Genomic DNA, 7,894 nt, shown 5'->3' with positions numbered 1-7,894 from the left:
GATGTTTTTTCTCAAAGAGTGACTATTTTTATCCTTCTTTCTTCCTCCTTCTCCAAATAGTGCTATTCACTTCGTCAAGCAATTTTCTTAATAAAAGGCTCCTAAATGCCCATGCAACAAAGAAAGGACAGTGAACCAGAAGACCATGTCTGTTCACTGTATTCTTAGCCACAGAATAACCATAGAATTATCAGCAACAAGGAAGCCACAGGGAAAATTAGGTAGGGTCACTTCCCTAACACATAGATGGGCTTGCAGGCAAGCTTCCATACAATAAGTGTTTATTGTGGACCTATTATGTGCTCGGCACTAAAGAAATATGGTGAACAACAAAAATAAAATACATGGTTTCCACTCTCATGAAGATTACTGTTTAATAGGTTATACTGATGTTAATCAAGTAATCACATTAATGAGCACATAAATTGACAAATCAAACAAAAAAAAATGGAGTCGTATTTTATTAGAGTATATAGCAAAGGAATTTGAAAACACCAGAAGGGAATTAGCACTGTCCTGAAAAAGTAACTGGTGCTGACATCCATAGGATGCATAGTAGTTAATAAAGCAAGGAGGTAAAAAGTAGAGAGAAGTGACTGACCACACAAAAGTTATGTGCTAGAAAGCACCTAGTTTTGTAGGCTATGTTAAAGATTTGGGTTCTTATTTTCAGAACACTGGGAAAGCCTTGAAGAGAAGCCCAGAATTGAAGGAGGAAATTAGGCTATGTAGGCTGTTACTAAAATCCAGGCAAGAGATGATGGTAGCTTTTTTTTTAGGATAGTGGTGATGAATATATGCCTATTCTCTGGAGATTGAAAAAAAAATCTGCAATCTGGCCAGCCATGGTGGCTCATGCCTGTAATCCCAGCACTTTAGGAGTCCGAGGTAGGTGAATCACCTGAGGTCAGGAGTTTGAGACCAGCTTGGCTAATATGGTGAAACCACATTTCTAATAAAAATAGAAAAAGTTAGTCAGGTATGGTGATGTGCCCCTGTAATCCCAGCTACTCAGAAGGCTGAGGCAGGAGAATCAATTGAACATGGGAGGTGGAGGTTGCAGTGAGCCAAGACTGTGCCATTGCACTCCAGCTTGGGCAACAAGAGTGAAACTCTGTCTCAAAAAAAAAAAAAAAAGACTGCAATCTATGAGGGAAGATTGATTGTGTTGGGTAAAGGAGGTTAGGGAGGGAGAGGCCGATGTCAAGGAGAATTGCTAGTTTTCTAACATGTCCAGTTAAATCCCAAATTAGCCAAGGAATTCGGGAAAGTGATCAGGTTTGTAGAGTAGTGACCATGAGTTGAGTTTGGGGCTTACAGTTACCCAGATTTTTTTTTTTAATGAGCAGACCAATAGGATATATGAGTCTAGACTTCAGAGGAGAAGTCTATACTGGAAATGGTTACTTAGAAGTTAGATTATTGGTAATAATAAAATAAGCATTAATAGCACGACCTAGGAAAAGCATATATAGGATAGAAAGGGGACAAGACCTAAAACTCAGCTTTGGGGAAACCCAACAGCAGACAAAAGCTTTAAAGCGGTGGCAAGAAAATTGTTTAAATGATTGATCATGGTGACAAAGCCGGTTCCATTTGTTTAAACCTCAGTGTATGGCTGGATTTAAAATTCAAAGCATAATCTAATGAAAGTCCCCAGTTTACCCCTGCCAGGTTTTGATGTGTTGAATAAATGAATGAATGAAGTCTTAAGTTTATCTCTGTTCGGGTTTCACTGTGAAAACTAAGCACAATTCCCTATTGCTTTGCAGCTCACTTCAATTTTTTTTCCCGTTAATTTTGAGACATCTAGGTATCATGGGCCCTAAGAAGTGACTTTTCTCCTGTATGGCTCTAAACCATCTCTCACTCATCTCTGTATACACTTACTCAGTAACAATACCTCCCATGGAGGGAGTATGCCAGTCACTTTCCTGCATTATCTCATCATTTTTGTAGATAGAGAAATTGAGTCTCAAAGAGATTAAGCAACTTGTCCAAGGATACACATTAGTAAATGTCAGAAAAAGACAAGTACAAAGGCCATTCTCCTGAGGAGTACGCTGTCCTGTCCAAATAAAATCACAAATGGACAACCTCATTACATGCTCCAACTTCCCTGCTATAGTGTTCAAATATTTAACGCTAAGTAGGATCTTCCCCTTGGACACAGAAGATCACTATTAAAATAATCATTATTTAATATCTCATGCCTCCCAGTGTATCACAAAAATTGTGTTGAAATCATCTGGATTAAACTCGAGGTTCTCAGGCCTTCAGGCTTCTCTCCTTCCCAATCCCACTACCAGCCACTGTCAAAATGGAGTTTCAGTGGGTTGAAGTGAAGCCAGGTCATTTGCAGTTTTAATAAAGTTTCACTTTTTTTTTTCTGCACACAGAACTTAAGTTTTCTTTTGCACACTGTAATTTGAAATCTATTGACTTAGCAGGACTCAACTTATTCTTATTGAACTGACTTAAAAGAGTACTTAATTTGAGTATATCTACTGATAAAGATGAATGTGTCTAGTTATGAAAACAACAGGTCTGAGACACAGAATACAAACTGAATAAATGAGTAGTCCAGAGATTAGTATTTGAGGAGGATGCTTAAGTTTTTATATGTGGGAAGGCAGGTTAAAACAAGCTTGCCACTAATGATATTGTCTATTTCCTCCCCTGCCCTGACCAGCCATTTCTTTGAGAAGGCAAGATTTAACCTTCTGCATCTACTGGGAAACTGCTTCTGCCACTTGATGAAAAACCCTTTTGGAAGGCAGAGGATGGAAATGGTCCCTGCAAATGATTACAGATTGTTATGAATCCATTCTGAGGACAGATGCCAAGAATCGTGACTGAAAGCAACATTCTTATCTACAGGGGATTCCTCCAGCCAGTGATCATGTATATTTTCCAAAATGCATCATTATATCTGGAGCGTAACCACAAATGCTGAGCCCCAAGGCAGATATTGCTATTGCAAAAGTACTTCCTCAGGCTGTGACATGTTTTCTTCCCTGACCTTTGTTCCATAAAGCTACAAAGTTTCCTTGGAATTTCTCCAGTTATTTTTTTTTATTTTTACAGCATCTATGCTATTCTTTTAAAAGTTGTTTAGACATAGTGTGACAGTGTGAAGGGATATGTGGTTTCTCAGACCCTGAGAAGTGAAGCCAGAAGCTGCAGAAAGATAACGGACTAAAGCAACTCAGAGGCCTAGATCTTATTTTTAAGGAACTACATACACACTGTGCTTCGCTAGAACACTTTGGTAAGTTATTGCATCATCAAACACCACTTTTGATGCATTTGCCTGAAGAGCTTGACACCCAGCTAGGGAATAACTTAGGTTTGAGATTTAAGCATCACCTGAGGGTTGTCTTCCTCCAGAGAGCACACTCATTTCCCTGCATGAAGTGGACATTTCCTCCTATTGATTTGCAGGTCACAAAGAACTCAACAGAAGTACTGACCCCTTTAGATCTTGTCACTCACAGGCATGACAGATGTGTGGTCTGAGGAATGTTCAGGAAGGGAGGTGGGGGCAGCTTACGCTTGCTATGGTCAGCAGTGCTGTCTTTGTTTATATGCTTCTGTAGACTATGAACTGAGAAGACTCCAAGCTGCCAACTGCCTCATGAGTGAATGTATCATTCTTTTGGTACATAGAAGGGTCCTATTTATTTGTGCCTTTGTTTAATAGAGTTTATCACTCTTAAGAGCCAAAGACTTTAGATTAGGGCATCCCTGACAGTGTATTAAATAAATATAAACCAATTCAACAAAAATATATTGATTACTTAATATGGCCAGATACTGAAAATACTGATTCTCAAAGTACTGCATCCCTTAGAATCACCTGGAAAGCATGTTAAAATGCAGAATGCTGGGCTCCATTCCCAGACTTTCCAATTCAGCAGATCTGGGATGTGACCCAGAAATGACATTTTTAATAAGTTTCCAGGGAATGATGACGTTGCTGGGCTAGGAACCATATGACCTCTGCCTTAGACAGCTGAAACATAGTTCTCGGTTTACAAGGTTGGGTATAAGATACAGTTCATCCAAATACTTGACTGTTTATTTGCCAGTAGTAAGTACTTAATAAACAGTTTTTGAATGGAAGAATAAATAAATCAATGAAAACACAGAATGGATACAGTGTGTGAGAATGTGGAAGGGTGGTTTTATTTCAAGCGTGCCGTTTAAAGAGCCATCAAGGGAGGAGGCTTCAAAGGTCAAGTTGAATTTGTTAACGAAATGGCTCTCAGGAGGAGTTTCCAAGACAAAAGAATGGTATGGCAAAGGAACAGAGAAGATAAAGGAGATGAGTGACGTGGGAAGGAGTGAATAACTTGTGGGTATGTAAGACATTACATGGGGCCATTCCTGAGCCTTGCCTCTCCCACAAAAGCCACTACTTGTCCTTCTTTTTCTACCTTCTTAAAAAGCATCTGCTTCTTCTTTTACAACTTATTTTCTCTCTTACCACCCTGAACTTTCCTCCTGAGCAACCGTAATATCCCTTATATGAAGAACCTTTGGAACTAACTGTGGCAGATACTTTTGGAACCACCGTCATATCCATCCAACCCACCTATTATTTGTAAGCAGCTGTAACGGAGGATTCTATGCACACGATTGAGAGTCACATCAACTATGTTGCACAGCTTCTTTCTACTCTCTTTCTGCTTTTTTGTCTCAGAGCTTCCTCCAAAGTTCAAGAACTGTGTTAACCCCTATGCAGGAGCAGCAAGAGGGGAGGGCACTTTATAATCTGGGAGACAGCCATCAAAGAGTAGGGGACAGGTTTCAGTGGATGCCTGACCCAGCATCTTGTCTTTTGAAAGCAGGGTTTCTTAGGTGATCTACCGTGGAATTCAACCCAGTTCTCACAGTGGTAGCCATGTCAGTAACACATCCTTTGTTTATTGTTGTTGCTATTGCTAACTGATCCTCCTCCCCTCTCATTCTACCTCTGCCTCTACCTTGTTTCCTGGGATCATCTCCCAAATATATTACCTGCACCTAGATCCTCATCTCAAGAACCTAAACTGAGATGTGGCCTCACAGGAAACACACAACACAGTCCTAGCTCTTCATTCCTTGCTTGCTTGTCTGAGATGATAGGTGACATTTCAAAAGCAATGGCCTTTGGCTGCTGTGGACCTGCAAATAGCAGAACATGCATTAGCCAGTTTCCTTTGAGACTGCAAATGTTTTTACAGATTTAAAGATTTACGGTTTAAACTGTTTACAGGTTGTTTCCAATTTGAGTGACAAATTTATTTACTTAAAATTGACTATGGACTTTTTTTTTCTTTTGAGACAGGGTCTCATTCTGTCACCTAGGCTGGAGTGCTGTGGCATGATCATGGCTCATTGTCACTCAGGCTCAAGCCATCCTCCCACCAAGGCCTCCCAAATAGCTGGGACCACAGATGCACGTTACCACACCTGACTAATTTTTAAATATTTTCATAGAGATGGGGAGTCTCACTGTGTTGCCTAGGATAGTCTCAAACTCCCAGGCTCAAGTGATCCTCCTGCCTCAGCCTCCCAAAGTGATGGTGACAGGCGAGTCACCATGCCCAGCAACCCTTAATTTTTGTGACTTTAGTCTTCTGAGTTTAAATGAGAGCTACCTCCAGGATAATCCAGAAGTTCTGAACTGTTATAAATCCAAAACGAGACTTACAATGTTAGAAAGTAAGATAAAAAAAAATCTACATCACCCTTGAGTTTACAAATGTATTAGTCTATGAGACAAGGATACTTCAACAACAATGAAACTCTGGGAACGGAAAAGCAAATCAATTTTCAGGTGGGGGTTGAAAACAATGAAGGGAAGTCACAAGAAAGACTAATGGTTTTTTCTAGGATCCACTCCAAGCTGCTTCAAATTGGAAACCTAATTTTGTGAACTTGATTTGGGCGTTTTCATAAGAGCACAGGCATTTAGCAGCAGGTAAATTCTATAATTCCCTTTCAAGAGGATGATAGCAGAGGCTTTTAGGAGAGGGAAAAATGAATGGTCACCAGCATGAATATTTCATCATTCACTCCCCAGGCACCAGGGGATCAGAATATACAAATTACACTGATGTGATGCCAGGAGGAGGCTGTCCAGAGCTTTCAAGGTAGGAGGCTCTGGAAAAGTACTTGAAATTCTCACCACCACATAATATGATCTAAAGACAGCTGGAAACCTCAATAAGCATTTGAGGGTCTTAAAAAAGCACTCAGTTTCAGGTATCTTTACTTTTTGCTAAAGTCAATGGAGATGCTGATGGGGAACCACTTGGCATGCACTTTCAGCCTAATTCTGATCTGAATGACTTATCTCAGAGAGATCCTGAGTTTCTCCCTGTCTTGTTAATGTCCTCAGAACTCCCCGCATGCACACAAAAATTTAAAATCTAATGTATGGGTCAGGAGGAATAAAAGACAAAAAAAAAAAAATCACAAGGTGAGGGAGTGAAAACGAGAATGGATGGGAAAAAGGTATATGGGAAAGGTCACAAAACATCTCTTATTCTAAAATGCTCAATTCTTTCAACATAAGTAATTCATGCCCCAAGCCCCTCTCTCGACCTAATATTTGTAGAGAGTTTTATATTTCATAATATACTTTCACACACATGGTATCAATTGATCCTAATAAGTATCCACTAAAAAGAGACAGGACAGGTATTTTCATCCCTATTTAAAGGATAAGTGCTAAGTTACTTGCCCAAAGCCCTAAGGTTGCTTAGAAACATAGGACCAGAATCCAGTACTTCTGACTCCCATTCTATTGCATTTTCTGCTAAGCTGCCTCTCCCAAGGCAAATGACAGATGAGCCTTCACTTGGACAGTTTCCCTAGGAAGGTCTCATTGGTGGTTGAAAACCAAGAGGCACCTCAAAGTGGGTTTTGTGGTCTATTACATGTTTATCTTTCCTCTGAAAACCAGATCTTGGGCCAGCCTGCCTATATTTCAGTCCTGGATCTTCCATTTACTAATTGTATGGCTTTTGTAAAGTTATTCAACTTCTATGTCATACGTTTTCTATCTATAAAACAGGAATAAATATAATCCTTTCCTGGAAAAAGTAAAATTATCCCTACTTGCAAATGACCTAATTCTATAGAGAGAAAGCCCTAAAGACTCTAACAAATAAACATATTAGAACTAATAAATTCAGTAAAGTAGCAGGATAAAAAAATCAGTTCTTTACACCAATAATGATCTATACAAAAATCAAAATTATTATTTACAGTAGTACTTACAGTAGCATCAAAAAAAATAATACTCAGAAATAAACTCAACCAAGAAAGTGAAAAATTGGAAAACTATAAAACACCAATAAAAGAAATCGAAGAAGACACAAATGAAGAAAATATATCTATAATTAACAGATTGAATAAGTAATATTTTCAATTTTTATATTCTCCAAAACAATATGCCTATGCAACATAATCTCTATAAAAATTTTAATTATGTTTTTTTGAAGAAATAGAGATTTCATTGCATGGTGAACACCCAAGTGTGCTTTCTAGTTCCCTTGGCTTTGTCCCTGTGCTAGAGCATTGCCTGTTCTTCTCCTCTGCATTGAAAGGAATATTTATCCTTTTAAGTGTTTTCAGAAAGCCAGCACATTAAATAACCTTGTGTTCAAAGATATAATGATCAAGAATATCCCTTCGAAAATTATCTGAACTTTATCATGAACTATAGTTGCATCTAATTGAAGATGCAAGTGTTATTGTGTGTTTATTATAGGGCTTTCATCCCAGAATAATTACTGAAGGATTTGAAAATTAAAACATGTTTAAAAAAAAAGAAATAGAAAATTCAATACTAGAATTTATATGGAATAGAACAAGCAATCTTAAGAAAGAAAAAGCTGGA

General features: G+C 38.6%; 1 non-coding gene across 1 annotated transcript; it reads left to right on the top strand.

Annotated features, from left to right (window-relative positions):
- The first annotated feature begins 7,510 nt into the window (after positions 1-7,510).
- LOC120368367 (small nucleolar RNA SNORA22) lies at positions 7,511-7,644 on the top strand. Its single transcript, XR_005582523.1, has one exon. It is a non-coding gene; the product is annotated as a small nucleolar RNA SNORA22 (small nucleolar RNA).
- Positions 7,645-7,894: the final 250 nt, after the last annotated feature.

The sequence above is a fragment of the Saimiri boliviensis genome, chromosome 9 (genome assembly GCF_048565385.1).
Source record: "Saimiri boliviensis isolate mSaiBol1 chromosome 9, mSaiBol1.pri, whole genome shotgun sequence".
Lineage (NCBI taxonomy): Eukaryota > Metazoa > Chordata > Mammalia > Primates > Cebidae > Saimiri > Saimiri boliviensis.
The sequence above is the reverse complement of the archived record's forward strand: the minus strand, read 5'-3'. Positions and strand labels throughout refer to the sequence as shown.